The sequence below is a fragment of the Balearica regulorum genome, chromosome 12 (genome assembly GCF_011004875.1).
Source record: "Balearica regulorum gibbericeps isolate bBalReg1 chromosome 12, bBalReg1.pri, whole genome shotgun sequence".
Classification (NCBI taxonomy): domain Eukaryota; kingdom Metazoa; phylum Chordata; class Aves; order Gruiformes; family Gruidae; genus Balearica; species Balearica regulorum.
The window spans coordinates 5,847,055-5,864,967 of NC_046195.1; the positions used below are offsets into that span (position 1 = coordinate 5,847,055).

Genomic DNA, 17,913 nt, shown 5'->3' on the forward strand with positions numbered 1-17,913 from the left:
CCAATAAAAGTAAGGGTGTACAGTGGACTTGAATGCATAAATTGTCTGTTTTACCCAACTCCCCCCTGCAACCTCTCATCTGTTCTTGGGAGGAAAAGTCTTACAGGATGAATGCCCAAACCTGTGTTTTCATTCTTTGGCTAGCAAAATAGTCTTCCAGTTTACAATGTTTAAAGTGTGTGAACTCCCTCCACACACAGAGACTCTGTTTTGCAAATCAATAGGAAGAATATACAGATTTTTAGTTACTTCAAGTTGTAACTACTGTAGTCTTTATAAAGAATTTTCAAAGGAACTCAAGGCTTTGTTTCAATGCTAGCTTTGATAATCTGTGATGGGAGCAAATATTTCCTCGTTAGGTTTGGTGTACAAAAGATTTGTACCATAGCTCTCCTCCTAGCATTTGTATTTGTTTCTCACAGTGTCTGCATTGTTAGCCCATAAGCTTGGTCCTAGTGGGCCATATTGTTTTAGTTTGAAGTGGCATTTAGTTTGCTATTGACACTCTTTTGTTTATGTCTAGAGTGATAGTAGGTTTTCTTGAAAAGCCTTTGTTTCTAAACATGGAATACTTACACAAGTCATTTGCAGAATATGGTTTTTCACTGAAGCACTGCTGATTTGGAATCCAAGTATTCTAGCTGACCTAGAGTCAAATCGCTGCTTGAGCTAATCGTCATCTTTGTCAGAAAGTTAAAGAATTAGTAACCAATCTTATGGAAACTTGAACCGAAAGCAACAAAAACATACTGGGCTATGAGCAGGAAGTTCTGTCATTAACCTTGTGTTGTACTTCTCAGGCAGGAACCTCTGAGGCTGCCTATACTGCCTGCTGTCTGTGGCGTGGAATCTGCAGATGTCTTCTCTAGTAAGGTAAGGCCTTTCCAATGGCAATGGTTTCTTTTGTGCTGTGATTTTACTACACACAGAATAATTACTTTTCAGCCTTCCCTGAGTGTAGTTAGGGATACCTGCATAACCCTCAAAATGCTGGTGTAACTTCCTCATAAGCAATCAGTTGTCCATCTGCTGCCACAGAGAAGTTACATTGCTGAATGAAGGATAATGCTGTCCCTGTAGGGAGCAGAATGCTGTCTGTTTAGATCTGCTACTTATCAGAGCATGAGTCAAAGGCGGCGGGGGGGAGAAGAGAGATGGACGTTTGGTTGTTTTTAAGAAAGCAATGTGTTTATAATAAAAAGCAAAGCTCTTGCAACTAACTGGCAGCAGTTTAGTGTTGCATAGAGTCTTGTTAGAAGTAAAGTACATGTTTAATCATTTGATTCGTCAAAAGGGAGGGTTGAACTCGTGGGAATAAATATAATACACACGGGCTTAATTACCATGAATGGGTAGGCAAAAACAAAGTATGCAAAACAGTACATTTACTCTTCACATATGTGTGTATATACATATACAAATAGAGTTGGGCAGAAAATGCATTTTTCCTGCCACCCACACTTTCCTTGTTTTTTTATCAAAATAAATATTTTGATAGAAAAGCATCTACCAACTCTACCATATATAGCAATTACTTGTCATAGACAAAGATTAAAAAAAAATCTTTGAAGTTAAACTCAAAGCAAAGAAAGCTAATTTTACTCATTAGACATACATAATGCCCTAATTGGGAAGCACATAGAAAAGAACACAAACATTTGCTGCATCTGTATGGTAGACAAATAAACATACTTTAGACAAATACATCTCTTGAGTTTTACTTTGTGGCTTATAGCATGACTTCAACACGCAGGGATCAGTGAGATACAAAGATACTTTTCAGTAATTCATCCAAGACTGTTGTAAATCAGTGTCAGGGTGGACAATGCTTTTGGGCTTCTACTCTTACTGAAGCTAGAAAGCAGTTGTCCCATCTGTTATGTATCCCATAAAAGGTGGTGGTTTTTTTTTTTTAACTTGAGCAACTCATGAAGATTAAATAAAAATATATTTTTTTGTCCAAGATGTAAATGAATAGGAATGGTGCTATTAGGGATGTTAACAATTAAATGTTCCAATTCCCTTGAAAAAATGGAAACAAACAAAAAGTGTGATGTGGTAGGAAGTTAGATGTGTTTGCTCTCTTTAGAGGATCTTTAAATAGTGAAAGGTCAATAAAAAAACTGTTAAAATGTACTTGTGTCTTTGATCTGTATTTATAAGGACTGGTTTTTTGAGTTAACACACACGGGTTCAATGAATTAAAACAGCCTGCTAAGGCTGAAGTTTTATCCTCTTCCCAATATCTTTGCACAGGGAAGCAGTAGTTTAGGAAGTTTATGATTTGGAGAAGATATATAAGTTAGAATGGGCATGATGCCAAATTTAGTCTGCTGCAGATTCATCACAGGCTGAGAATGTAAAGAGGGTACAGACTGCTAATGCTCAGTGATGTGCAAACAAATTTCAGATCAGGTGCTATTCCTGTAGCTTGATGCCACTTCTAAATCTCTGTACTCTGGTCCCTAGTCAGAAGATCTTGTGGTTTGTTGGTTTGGTTTGGCTTGGTTTTTCTTCCTGCTGAGGAAAAGAAAGAAGTACAAAACCAATTGGGAAGGAAAAAGATTGGGTCAGGTGGATTGGTTTGTTTGCTTTGTTTTTTCTAACTTGTCATGCTGTAGTGAATTTTACTGAGTAGGTTTTATTCAATCTTAAATTTCAGAAGCTACTTAGTGTAGTTAACATCACAGGACAAACATTTCCTTCTAAAATAATTCCTGACATGATCTGGAATACATTTTCATGTGAAGAATCTTATCTGCATTTAAAGCTGTATGTGTGAAGCAGGCAACTGTACATGTAAACACAGTGTACTTTCCTGGAGGAGGCAGACATTGATGATGATGTCATTCATCTCTCTTAATATTCAGAATCTGTCTTCACATCTGGGAGCTTTCAGCATGTTATCTCTAATCTATCAAAAGAACAATTTTTGTATTTTGAGTCACCAAAACCTTTACATACTTGCTTGGAGTCAGTGAAACTTAGACATGAGTGTACGCTTTAGCATACATTCAAGTATTGTGTTGAAACCCTGCCTAAAGGCGGGGGTGCACATACACAATGACAATCAGTAAAACATCCCCAAGTTTTGCCAGATGGCTCCCAGAGTTGACCTATTGTGTGTGTTGTTGCTTTGGTTTTTGCTTAGGATTTTTTTAAATGGATGTGATTTAAGATGACAAAAGTTTGAATTATTTTCTATGGAGTTTATGTAGTGCATTAAAAATGTTGAAAGCCACTGTATACTATTGAGAAGGAAGTTGTATTTGTTCAATTTACAAAAAAAAAAAAAGCTTTCCCTTCCCCCTCAAACCTTGATTTAGCTAGTTATGTAATGCTGATGTGAAGTAATATTGTTGACTGTTGGCATTTTTTTAAACTGGCACAAAAAGGCATCGTGTGTTCTTTTCTCAGCACTAGCGAATGTAGTGCAAAAGTACAAATGCTATAGGTGAAAGTTAGCCTCCCCTGAAGCTGGTGCAAATTCTGCCCTACAAAGTATAAAGAATAAATTTTACTTTGTCTTAAAATGTAAACAAAAATGGAAATGCATAAGAACACTGATAGTTTTAGTTATTCTGAAACCTTCAGAACACTTATTCTGTTAAAGAAATGATGCAGCATTTAAGTACTGAGAGGCTTTATTGCTCTGAGGAGAGCAAATTTAAATTTTTCTGAAATTATCGGATTTGATAATTATCATATGTGCTGAATCAATAATTAGGTTTTTTAATATGGTTTTGGGTTTTTCTCCCTTCCTTTTTCCATATTTATGTAATTTTTGAGGTAATTACCATGTCTCCCTTTCAGGAATTTATTAAGGAAAATGTGTATCTTTAAGTACATGAACAGCATCAGCCAGTGATTACCTGCGTCTTTCAAGTCAGCTACATGCTGAAATTCCATAGTGGATTGCACAATTGTAGTGATGTAAAGGAAGCCCCTTGGTTTCCTTTTCTTCAGGTATCTAAATATTCTAGTTCAAGGCCTAGTGCTTTAAAGTTTTTAGCAATTGTTCTTAAAGATGTTCTTTTAAAATGCTTCAATGGTTTATGCACTCTCTGATTATATATAGCCATTATACATTTATATTTATACACTGCAAATTGTTATATATGCTCTGTGTATGAACTAAGCATAGTTTTACTGATGCTTTTAGGCCAAATTGAGGTTGCAAAGCTGCATCTCTGAAAGCTTATTTTTAAAGTGAGGTTTTTTCATTTTTCTCACTTAAGCAAAATTCTATTGCTGCAAAGTAAAAATTCTATTGCTGTAAAGTAATTGTATGAGTGAGTGCCTCTGTTTAAGTGAACAGTTTATGGTTACTATATTAAAGCGAACGTTTCAACTTGGCTAACACAACCACTGAATAAACACATATTGATATTATAGAACAAAATAATATATTAGTGCATTGCTCATTTGTGCTCTGATAGTCACCCTGATACTATTAGTCATGCGGGGAGTGACAAACACAATTACACTCGAGTGCTAATAGAGTGGAAGGGCAAAACTGCCTGACCTCGGCATCCTGGGTCGATTTAAATGTTTGATGTCTCATTGAATTAGTATCACAGTGTGAAAGACAAAGCTCAAACTAATGGAAATGAGCCTGGACATGCAATACTGCTGATTGGGCTGACATAATTAGAATAATATTCTTCACACAGCTAATAACAAGCAGAAGAAATAAATAACCAAGAGATAACTTAATGACTGCATGCTAAAATGCTCCTTTGAATATGCTAAGGTTAGCATTTTCTATTTACTTACAGAACACTGGGGGAATTTTTTTCTCTGTGTAATCATTAGCTGTGGTGATCAGCTCCATACTGGTCACTAAGGCCATATGAAACTCTGCAGGTTGACCTAACTTTTCCCCCCTCAACATCATTATTTAACCCTCAGGGCATTGTTACAAATATCTGCCTCTCTAGAAGACCTGCCCAATCCCTCACAAAAAGCGAGAAGAGAAAAAAAGAAAAAGCTGACACATTATGGATTCATAAATATATAGCCTTGTATCTTCTTATATTCGTGCCCTTGAACTCTGAGATACAGGGCCATGAAGTGTAAGTAAGTGTACAAGGCATTTGAAGAACGTATATTTCTGTGAGCATGAAATGGGATTTTAATATGTTTGATACAAAATACAGGACAATTTTTAGTATGCTTTCTATAGTAGCTTAACTTTATTTTTGGCAAACTCTTAGGTACTTTCTTAGCTTGAGGTGAGGTGATGTAGAGACAGACTTAGGAAAGATGTAGGTGAGACAAGAACATGCAGAAAACCACTTGGCATTGCTCATCAGTTTCATCTAGAACTCTTTCTTCATCATTTGTTCCTGATAATGATATCTGCACCAGAAATCATAGAATCATAGAATGGTTTGGGTTGGAAGGGACCTTAAAGATCATCTAGTTTCAATCCCTCTGCTGCAGGCAGGGACACCCTCAACTAGACCACGTTGCCCAAAGCCTCATCCAACCTGGTCTTAAATACTTCCAAATCTAACAAAGCATGTTTGCTTAACTTCAGATGGAAAAAATCTTTCCCATCAGAGGAACTAGTCACATATTCAACCATAAGCAGTACTTTCACGATTTTGTAGGAGACGGACTTTTGATTCTTAACCAGGACCTACTGAAATCAAAGCCAAAGGACTTTGCTGCCTGGGTATCATGGAGTGTGAATCTGAGACCCAGATTAAAAAAATTATTCAATTAATTGAGTTGATGAAAAGCTTTTTCTTTTCCTTCCTACTTACAAAAGTTCACAACTTCAATTTCAAGATTTTTCTTATGTGAATAATTCCTTGGACTAAAAAATAAGAAAGCAACAGCTTCCTGGAGAGGCTGAGGGTTATTTTTAACTAAAATTTGTGTTGTGTCTTTGGAAGGCATCAGCAAACAAAATACTTGTAGCATATTAACCTTAAAGTTAACTTTGTCTTAGAATTTGCTGAGATGTCCTTTGGGCCAGGTCTTCAAGAGATCAGATCCTCATCAGGTTTCAGTCAAGTCAGGAAGTTCTGTAGTGTCTTTGACAGCTGGTGCAGGAGAATTCCATTTTTTAATGCAGGATCTGGCGGTGAAATTCACTGTACTTCTGGAGCTATAGCCTCATTCACAAGAGGATACCACTGCAGCAAGAAATTCCTAATAGGATCTGATTCATTTAAATTGTGCTTGTTAGTGATAACTAAAACTTCCAGTCTTAAAACACCTGAGACAATGTGCATGTTTTTTTTATGGCCAGTTGGCCCATATATTTATATAATGACAAGCCTTCTATCATGAATGCACTGAAGCAGAAACCAGTCTTAAATAAGTAAGATGTTGCATGTTGCAAACTTGCAGGTGGAAAAGTCCCAACAGAGCATTTTAGCTTTGACCAGTGTGAGGCACTGAAATGCTGTTCATCTGTTATGTTCATAAGCTGACCTACATCTGTTACTTCTTTTCAAATAATAATAATAAAAAGAAGGGCCAGCATTTTCAGCAAATCACATTATTTCACTTCATTAAGGGTTAAGAGTTTTATGTCAGTCTATTACCAATTCAAACTGAGGTAGCACTGCTGAGCCAGCATATGCCACAGTGTCAAGGGCTGGTACAGAGGTGGATCTCTCCTCTGGTGTCAGCACAATTGCCCTCAATACTGTGGGGGTCTGTTCAAATGAGGGGTTAGCAAAGGGTTGGGTGTTTATGTTGCAGACCAGCACCATTAGTAAGCACAGTTGGCATGTGGGTAGTAAGAAATACGTAACTGATTCTGTGCCCCAGATTTATGATTCTTGAAGTGACCCAAAATGGTGCCCTCCTCATCCCAAAACCTCTGCCTTCTGAGTGCTGTTGGATCATTTACCTTTGTCAACTCTTTACACCCTGTGGAACTGCCAATGTTGACTTTGTGCTTGCCTGCTCTGGGCTGTTTCCACATCCTTATGGAAGAAGTCCTGGCTCCCTTTTATGACAAACTCAGTATCATGTAAAAGGAGCAGGAATAACTCTTCATAACGCGGAGAAGACAGAAGCAATAAATATAATAAGCTAATCCCTGTTCCCTCCGGTTATGCAGAGAGATTACCTGTGGGTAACTCCTCTTTTTCTTCAGTCCTCCTCTTTTGCCAAGGATCCTAAACCAGTGAGATTAACTGTGGAATGACAGGTTGACTCTTGATGTCGTTTGAATTTAAAGGTGAGGGATTATTTTCTCTCTGTTAAGCTCATCTGAATTTATGCTGCTGAGCCACTACGACCCCTCCACTTGATCCCTTTAGATAACTTTCCAGAGCTTCTGTGCAAAATGACTGCTTTAAAATAGGAAACAAAGACAACAGTGGCCACTAAAACCAAAAGGTGGATATACAAGCAGACGAAAGATGCTCTTGTTTTTGCAAGGAGCTTTTGTTAAGCAAATCCTTTGGCTTTTGCTCAGCCTACATAAACATTTTTTTGGTAATTTAACTGAATGTTCTGAGGTAGGAGTCTGAGGCCTGCAAGTACTTACTGCAAAAGAGCTGATATTAACAGTAGCTTGAGTGATTCTGGTAGTTGAGCCTAACAGAACAGGAATTCTCCTCCTCCCTCGAGTGGTTTCAAAGCTGAACATGTTGAGTAACTCGCAGCAGTTTCTTATGTTAACCAGTGGGGGAAATGTGTTTTGTCATTCACGTGGTTTTATGCTTTTTTTGTGTTCATCATGTTGATGGTATTAATTTTTTGGTGGCAGACCTATTTTGCCAGTACATGTAAGTGGTTCTGTTAGTATGCCTATGTTCTCAGTTACTAAAAAAAAGTGTCAGCATGGAAAATATTGTTTAGTTTTATGCTATGTAAGAATTTAAATGTAAAGAATAACTATGAGATTAGTTAAACCTTTCTTTAGAAGGACTCTTCTAACAAGTTAAGCTTAATTAGAAGTAAAACTGCTCTTTGGCACCAACTAGTGTGTCATCCAATGCCTTGGGTGCTGAAGGGTCATTTTATATGGTGGAAATGGGATAGAAAATGTCACTGTGGTTATTTCTGTTCTCATCAGAGAACAGTCAGCTTTTTCTGTGCTCTGATTTTCTACAACATTCTTCTCCTGTGATCTTAAAAGATCTGAATCAAGGCTGTTAAGGTAAACAGAAATCTTTTGATTAAATTTAAAGTCTTTTGGATTTGAATCAGAATGTTCCTAGTAAGCAAACATACTTATCAGTTGGTCCATTATTAAGCAAAAAAAAAAAAAAAAAAAAAAAAAAAAAAGGCGGGGGCGTGTTTTTCAGTAATTCTTGGTGCTCATAGACTAGTTAATGCCCTAAACTAGGAGGTCTGTCTCCTTCCAAAATTTGTTAGTTGTCTATTGTTATATTCTATTCTCTTTTTCTTTTTTGGGGTTTTCCTCCCCCCCCTCCAGTGGCCTTACTCTTGATGAGATATTATGACAGTCAGTTCCACAGACTACTACTGCATATTTTCAAAGCAATAGTTCTCTAATGAAAGAAGATTACTTCACTCACAATACTATGCATCTATTTTGAAGAGCAAACACAAACATTGTCGGGACAGGTATCACTGGTGTTACTAATAACAAGCTGGCATTTGAGGTAGGGCACTTGGGGTGTTCTTATGCAAAACATTTACAACCTTTCTGGACCACAGAACTGTAGCCTTTGCATTTAATTCAGAAAAGGCAGAAACTTGAATAATAATTTGAAGTAAAGTCCTTTGTGTGTTCAACTCTCCTGGTACAAAACCTTCACTAGTAAGGAATGTACTGAAAGTGGTGGTATTCCAGTATTAGTTGAACAAAAACAGCCTTCAGCAATCTGGGCTAATAAGAATGAAGAATACTTGCAGACAAAAAAAAAAAAACCAAGATTTTTTTTGTTTTGTTTTTGAGCAAATGTAGAAATATCACATGTAGCTGCAGACTTGATTTGCTTTCATGCCATTTGACAAGCTGATAATTTTTACAAAGATATACTTAAAATGCTGTTTCATGCAAAGTTCACTTTTTTTCCTTGTTTAAAAACCACTACATCTTTAATTTGCAAGGCTGTGTGTTAATTTTGCTGAGAGCACCATTTATTTCCCTTTCCTTCTACTTTATTTAAAGTCAGTTGTTGACAACTCTCAGGCGTGTCAAACTCTCACCGCTAGTAATTGCTTAAGGATCCCTAACTTCTATAAATGTTGGTTCCAGCTAAAAATCCCATGCAATAGCCCTGTTGGGGGGGGATGGGGGGAATGGGGTGGGGGGGAGGAGGAAAAAAGGGGTGGGGGAAAAAAAGGAAAAAACCTGAGAACTACTTCTGATGAATTTTTGATTTTCCTTCTTAACAAAGAAATGTCTGTGATTCAAAGAAATAGCTTAAAGTGATATTATAAAATAGAATATGGAGTGCACTGTTCTGAATGACTCTTTGCTTTTAATGTGAGGCTGAAAAATTGTCAGTGCCTTTTTTGATTAGATGAGGTTTCTTTTTTTTTGTTCTTGATCTAAGAATTGAGGAGAAAAACATGCTACTTGCATTTGAATATGGTATGAGCTAGTTGTAATGTGTTGAAGATAAAGCAATACCAGTACTGCCTCAAGGCGGCACCTGTATCTGTGGGTCAATGCCATTTCTCTTTAGATCGCTGCTGAGCCCCTCTCTTGGCTGCTGCTTTATTAGGCCTAATTAGGCAGGCTGTCACTTTTATTGGTGATGGAAAAGGAAGATAAGTAGATTACTTGTGTCATCTATCTCTATCCGGACGTGTCTAAAAAGTCTAAAGTGATTGCTGTGGGCCACAAATACATTTCACAAGAGGGAGAAAAAGAAAAAAAACCTCAGAAATGTATTAAACCTCTAGAAATGACTTACCTTTGGCACTACTGTGTGTAATTTCAAACCCACAGAGAAAAGAGTTACAATACATACGTAAAGTCCTTTTGTTCAGATGGGGAAGGTTGTCTGTAATGGTTTTTGTGATATCAAAATAATAATAAAAAAAAGCTGTTTACTACTTAAAGTTCTAGTAGTGGTTTGTTTTGGTTTTTTTTTTTTTAAGTTAATCCAAGTTATAATAAGATTGGAGCATCTGTGGCTGGTGGAGTGGTCTATTTTTATGACAGGTTTGTTGATGTATTCTTCTGATAGGCTTACTATTTGGCTCATAGCTCAGGGCATCTCCAGTTTATGTGTATATTTTTAATGATTGTTTATAGGAATAATTCATTATTTTCTAAATAAAGTATCAGATATCTTCTTAGATAAATTAATTGCTTACAACTAATATTATCAACAGCCAATCAGCACTTGCAGTTCTTTAATTTCTGAGACATTTTGCACTTTGGAAGATGATATTGCCCAGAATGTTCCTCAACAGAAAGAACTTATTAGCTGTAGCATTGTGGTAGGAAAATGAAACTACGTCTATATGGACTCTTATAAAAATGAAATATGATCTTCATTTAAGGGTGTTGACAGGGTCAGATACTAATCCTCATGAAACTTTAAGCTCAAGGATAAAACAAAGTAGGTTTTATATTTTTAAAAATTTTTAAAGCTATCAAATCACAACCAGGCAGGTGATAAAATGCTGTGAGAAATTTAGATCTTTTCTTTTAGATATGTGCTCTTACTTCAACTGTTGGTGCTTGCAGTCATGTCGGATACCATACGTCAGCCTACCAAACGTGGCTGATTGGGCATTTTCATCCAGCACTTGCTGGAAGGTCACAGGTGGGGAAAACTGAGGCCTGAACTTTGCAATTGTGATAGTTATTTGTTGTCACTGTGTCTCCTAGCAGGAAAGGACCAAGGTCTGATCAGCTTTGAGAGATGTTTGATTTTATAAGTTTCCTTTAATATGTTAAGAAAAAGCCAGTCTCTATATAGACATTTTTACTATCACATTGTTTTCTGGCTGACAGTCAAGGCCTTAGTACCACAGCAGACATAGTGTATCTGAGTGATAAAAATGGAGTTCCTAAAATGGTTCTTCATCTTTTTAATGGTTTTGAAATATTTGGAAAAAAATCTACCAGCTACAATGCAATTTTGTGCTTTCAATATTAACATACCTGATTCTGTGATTTCCTTACAGCATCTGAAGTTTGCTGGCTTTTGGCTCATCCAACTCAAGCTACTCTATAAAATCAGAAACTAGATCCCTCATTTGAAAGATACGGAACAACTGTGTCCTTGCCTATGGGAAGGGGAAAAAAGACCTTTGCTTTTTCCTCCTTCCCCAGAAACATGCAAACTCTCTCCATGTCAGTTCTCTTGCAATGTAATACCTATGAATAACTCAAATTGTTATATTCACTTGATCAGAAGACGACCAGGAGCAAAGATGCCATCCTGATTTCAAAACTACATCTCTGAGAATATGACAGGAAAGCTACTGTTGTGCACCTTTTTAAAAGTTTAAAGGCTCCATAGGTTGAATAAAGATCTGTATTCAGAATATGCAGTTATATTTAGGTTTTTGTTTATACAAACAGATGTGTCAAAATCTTAATGAGAAGTAAGGGATGGTGGAACTTTGGTAAGAAATATAAAATAAAAACTTTTATTATTATTTTGGATTTATTTAGCAGGTGCTCTTTCTTTGCAATATGTGATGCTTGCTTGTTTCATGGATATGTCAGAGTAAAAGCCTTTTAGAACATTTTTAATTCAAATTTGCTTCCTAGTCAGTTAGGGCTTGCACGTTGGTATGACCCCAGGTTCATATGATCACATGCTGCTGTAGAAAATTACCAATATATATTGATCAGTAGAAGAATAAATCAGTAATGTATTGTGCAGACTTTTTGCCTTTTTATGTTTGGGTTCTTGCAGGGAATACATGTGCGGGGGTATTTTTGTATTCCATGTGCATTTATCTAGGCAAGATTGACCCTGTAATTATTGCGACCTTTTAAATTAATAAATGTAGCCCACTTGGGCTCCTGTAACTCAAAAGCGCTGGACTAGCTAGCTGGATCCAATTCACTTTTAAGGGATATTCAAGATTCAGAGAGGTTCTTGATTTCAAAAGGCAGCTTGCTTTTCTCTTATCATGTTTGTTGCTGCTCTTCAGGCATCGAACCAATTAGACACCAAGAAGTACAGCCTAAAAAGCCAAAGTTCAGTCCAGCAAATTCTTACAGCACTAGTTGAGATCAGTTTTAAAGACTCTTTAAATTTTTCAATTAAAAGCACCTTGTTTATCCTTTTCCTCTTTCTGTGTTTCCTATGAAGTCAGAGCCAAACTCTGCCGGCTACACTGGGGTTTGGTGGAATAATTAGCTTCCATATTTATTTCTGATTACTTCATTTTTGTCTTTTGATATTAATGTAGCTTTTTTCTTTTATTTCAAACTTGTCACAGCTGTGTTGACAATGTAGGGATATTTGTGAGCAGAGCCAGGTGACAAAGATGATTTTACTGACTAAGTGCAGATAAATAACAGCTCTGTTGATGTGGCCTTTGCACACTTGTGTTGATCAGGCAGGAGTAGTTAGGAATTTCTTGCAGTTTGCCTAGCATTTTCTTACACAGCACTTTTACACATCTTCCACTTTGCAAGGCCATCTGGCAAAGTCCAGCACAGAATCCAATGCATAGGTGGACCCCCAGTGTGGCAGCACAATGAAAGGCAACATTTAATCTTAGTTGCATTAATGTTTTTCCTTGGTTCTATCAAATGTCATTAGCAATAGTTTTTGCTTTCAGAACATAAAAAGCCAGTACTAAAGTGCACAAATGTTATTGTTCTGTATTAATGACTTCTATATAAAATTAGAGAAGATCATTATTGCAATATGTTATGACTTGCTCTGCACACAAGAGACAATAAACAAGATGCTCAGGAAGCAGCTTTATAAATAGCTTCTCTGTAGCATTCTTTGAAGATATCAAGTCCATTGGTCTGTCATTTAGCCATGCTGCAGACTGCGCTGAATGGCATGAGTGACAAGCATTTGTCACAAGGTGAAGATTTTATCTGAGTCAGAATAGAGTGCAGGAAGTACCAGCTTTCCCTGCTACCTATCTAGGTTTCTTGTAGGGTGAGAGTATTTCAGTTGTGTGGCCGAAACAATTCACATTTCATTGCAGGTGATATAAGCTGTTTGTTAAGCACCTTTTAAAGAGAGATGCTGTATTTTAATGGACATTTAGTAGCTGGCTATCAACAGTCTATGTTCCCTGCCTGGGGACAGCAGGCAAGGTTTATTAAATATTAAGAAGCTGTTCATTACTTTATGGAATTATGACAACAGAACATCTGCATATTTAGAAAACAGTAAGTTAATATTCTTTAGAATAGCTGCTCCAGTTTGGGAAAAGGACTAATGTTTGTCTGGCTAAAGATGCATAAAAATGTGGTGTCGTCTTTGAAGTTTGCTCTTTGCTCCTGCTAGTTGAGACTGTTGAAATTAACCTATGCTGCTTAATTTAGAACACAAATGAAAGTGCTATCTCTTAGAGAATGCAGAAAATCAGGCATCTCTGACAAGCATTGTGTTTGCAGTGTTGTATGATCTTTAGAGGTTTGTCTGTCAACAGTAATTTGGAGCAGTGACACTTATCCCTGTATGCGGCATACAGAGGCTATTCAAATTCCATTGCAAATATTAAGGAAAAGACTAGGTCTTTGCAAAGAGACCGTACCTTACTGACAAAAAGTCCGCAGACTTTTTGGAAGAACTTCCTTCACTTCAACCAGAGTTTGAGGCAAGATGAAAACTTTTGGTATATGGGCTGTTTGAATAACAGAGAGGCTCTTCAACAGTGATGAAGCCAATTACATACTGTAAGTATTACATATTGCGAGTATTTGTACCCACTCTTGCTTATATGGGCAAATCAGAAAAGAAGAAAAAAACCCAGAGCTCTTTTTGGTCCTGATCCTGCCAGTCGTGCTGAATGAGCAGAGTCTTGTTTCCACGTGGAGTAATTTGCAGCAAAATTCCCTCAGTGGTTACCATGGGACACAAGATCTTTTTAAGTGGATCCCTTGTGAAGTATAACAGGACAGGCAGCAGAATTATTTAGCATTAGACATGATTTTATCTTAAATGTATAGAGTTCCAAGGCTCCCAAATGTATTACCACTCAGTGATGTTGCAGCGAATGTTTTAAAAGGGTCCGGGGGCGGGGGGGAACCACAACAACTTTTAGTCTCCTATGGGCTGTGAAAGTGTTTTTCCAGGCTCTAGATTATGGAACTAGGGGACCTATTCGTATGTTTTCCCAGTTTTCCCTTAAGTCATCATTCTGCCTGGTATGCCAAGCCAAATCCTGAATCTGACTTGTTTGTGCTATTGTGGCAGTGGATAGACTGGGCAGAGGATAGACACTGGAATGGTACATACAATGTAGCTCACTGATTAAATAGGTAGAATAGACCAGAATACATATGCGGAGACTGAAGACGTTTTAGGAAGCTGTAGGATTATATATTGCTTTAGTACGCACTCGTTATGGCTGTTTAAGCGCTTTTCACTGTTTTGCAAACCATTCTTTAGTCAGTAGTGTCTTCTGAGGGAATTTTGCTGCAAATTACTCCACATGGAAACAAGACTCTGCTCATTCAGCTTGACTGGCAGGATGGGTAGGTTCCTCTTGGATATTCCAAAGAAAGGGTGAGAACCAAGTTCAGGGCACTAAATACCTGACAATGAGAAGAGTCAGAGTGTGTGTGTTACTCTTGTCTTACTAACTTGCCACTCCACAGCCAGTGCATGAAGATTGAGCACACATTAATTTGAATGAGTACTGGCTGTGCTAGCAGATTTCCATGGTTCGATAATAGGAAAGTTTTTGTAAGAGCTGCTCTAGTGGGATTTCTGACAACTGTGAGTTCTTTTTAATTTGACATTTCTATCAACAGGTTGCAAAGCTTGTCAGTTAGGGAGGGGTGGAAGTTAGTCTACCCAATCAGCCAGCAAGAGCAAGGGAAGGCTATTTAATTTCTTTCTTTTGCTGCATTTAATGAAGAAACTAGTGTATGAGTGTTGTTGGGGAACAGAATAGAAAAGGGGAAGAAAAAACTCTGTGGGGAGCCAGATTTCTCACAAAATGCTTGAAGATTAACTGAGTGAGGAAAAGTACCCTAGAAATTTTTCAAAAAGGAAGACCTATGATGGTGCAAACTGAAGCAAATTTCTGCTTTTTCAAGCCTCCTTGAACTCAGATTTTTCTCATCTGTGTGTGAAGTAAAGTTTAGAGCATTTTCTGTTTTTCTGATCCTGCTTTCTACTAAGTTTGCAAGACTCCAACTTCTCTCTAAGCCTTTACAGTGTTCTTCTCTAGTGGGAACCATCCCTTGGGTTCCTCGCCCACAAACAGCTCTTTGGTTTATAAAGGAAGCATTTTTATTTTGTTTTTGTTGCTGCCGTCCAAGACTGACAAATGGGTTTAGTCCCAGGCTCTTCCTTCAATTATTAATGAAAAATATTGTATTACCTGAGGCTAACCCAAGATTACATTCCATTTCCAAGCCTTTGGCAACCAGCAATCTCATTGCTGTCTAAAATGCAGAGAAGAAAATCTTTCGCCTGTTCCTTTTTCCTCCTCTGCTTCTGTCTCCCCTCCCTCCCATTAGAAAGACATTACTGTGTGAATCGCAGGATGACTCCAAAGAGTTTGCTGAGAAAGCATTGTGATAAATAGAAGTCATGCAGTCTGATTGTCACTTGTTTAGGATTTAAAGTATCAGTTTCTGAACATTACAGAGATTTAGACATGGGTTAATTAAACATTTACATACATGTGTAGAACAATATATTGTATGGTGCAATAATATGCACTTTAATCAGAATCTGTGGGTGTTGTGTGTTTGCTTGTTCCATGTTAATTGGTATCGTGCTGGCTCCTAGCTTAGGTCTTTGGCTAGATGGAACAGAATAGACATGGTGTTTTAAATATTTTAATTAGGACCAGCAGTTCCCGGCTCGCTCATTTCTCATTGGATTGTTTTTCATGCATGAATAAATTAGCTAGCATGGAAGTACTTTGCAGAAAGTAGTTGCCCTCTAGCCATAAAATGAGTCCCGTTCATTAATACTTTAATGAAATTAGCTGTGAGCAAAATATCATTCCTTTTAACTGTGTTCTAATTTCTTAATTTTAATTAGGCACATAATTGTAGTATACTGAAATTATCTTAATGTACAGCAAGAAAAGTTCTATCACCGTGGGCCTGTGGCTGAAACTTGAGCATACTTCCAGCATATTTCAGCTTGCAATTTTTCTCTTCAACTTTTCCTAGCTAATCAAAATCTTTTCCTTACCTCGTGTTATTGCAACATGATGCCAGGAACTGACTACTAATGCTTTTGAATACATGGCAAATTGAAAGAATCACTGATGCTATGTTTTGTGATTTGCAACGTTCATTTGACAGCCCCAATTTTAGGGTCCAACATAACCCAGGACCATTTCTAGGAAGCTTAGAACACACGGAACATATTTGTTATTTTGACTTTTCCCCCTGAGATATTCCATGTTTCGCTAACTTCAAGTTGCTACATTTGCTTTATAATTTTACAAACTGAGATGTGAACCAGTGATGATGCACGAAAGCAAAGAAATTTAGATTTTGGCAGCTCAAGCCTAAGTCATTTTTAGTGTAACGTTTAACTAGTTTAAATTAGTCTAGGTTGCCTTATAGATGCAGCTTGTTTCCACTTTGGCAGATACTGTTCTGCTGGATGCAATTTCTTTACTGGAAAGACAATTGTATTCTGGCAAAAACATTGGTTACTAAGTTTGACATGAGTATTTTGAGTGAATGTCCTGATCCTGATAGAGAACTGGGGGTAGAAACACTAAACTAGATAAATTTTTCTTAGGAGAGCTAAGCATCTTCAATCCAAACTTATGTCTGTGGGGATTTAAACTTCAGCCTTTACTACTTTGCTCGAAACTGCAGAGAACTGGAATAAGAAGCCAGAAATGAATCTTGAAAGTTTTAAAATACTAAAAAAGGGGCATGTAAGTATTTAGCCCTACAATTTTTGCGTCTAAGTCCATTGAAAACTATGTTTGTATTTATCATATTCTTAAGCAAAGAGAATTTCAAACAGTAGTGACTATACAGATAGGAAATGTAGACTTTGACACAGATAATTTTAAGATCAAATAACAGTATACTAGCATCTTAAACCTAGTGGGTTTGTGTAGTGATCTCTTTCTCCTGTACAGCGCTGTATAAACCTGTTCTGCAGAAGCCTGGAGTTGTGTCTGTAACATGCCTTTCCAGAACTCCTGTGAAATCCATAGTGCAGAATGCAGGTGAGCTCCAAGGTAGCCTCCCTTCCCCAATGGAGGTGACGTGCATTAGTGCTGTTAGCCATTTTACAGTGACAGGGACCTTTGTCCTTGCTGAAATTGAATTTCTAATTGAAATCCTTTTTGGTGGCATATTTCACTGCCTGCCGTAATTGGCACCTGCTCTAAATAATATTGATATTTCTTATTTAAATAATATATTATGGCTAATTGTAATACTTCATTATGCCCACAATTAAGTGAACTGAGGTTAGTTTACAATTAATACTAATACTAGTTGATGTGCAATTTGAATGTAATTTGCTGCTGTTAGCAGATTGCCAGTGGAAAGAAGAAAGCTAAGGGATTTCTTGTTTCCAGTGGCAATCTTGTTTTTCTAGACAAACAATTTTAAATAAAATGTGAGTTATATTCAGATAACCAACAAAGTAATTAGACTAAGCATTCTGGTTTTATTTCTGATCAATCATTGTCATTCTTCTGTTGGTAAACACACACTCAAATCCTCCCTTTGGAGACCTAATTCCAATTATCATCTATTAAAGATTAGTAAAATTAATGCAGCACATCTTTAATTGTTTCATGTTATGGGAGACACAAGATAAGTTCAGAAAACTCAGGCTTCACATGAGGCAATTTTCAGTA

The 17,913-nt window shown here is 37.1% G+C and overlaps 1 long non-coding RNA gene across 1 annotated transcript in view; it reads left to right on the forward strand.

The window, feature by feature from the left end:
• Positions 1 to 840: 840 nt before the first annotated feature.
• LOC142603514 (uncharacterized) overlaps positions 841 to 17,913 on the forward strand; it is a 129,249-nt gene continuing 112,176 nt past the window's right edge. The window contains exon 1 of the long non-coding RNA XR_012837461.1: positions 841 to 873. This is a non-coding gene — a long non-coding RNA (uncharacterized LOC142603514). The remainder of the gene's footprint in view (positions 874 to 17,913) is intronic.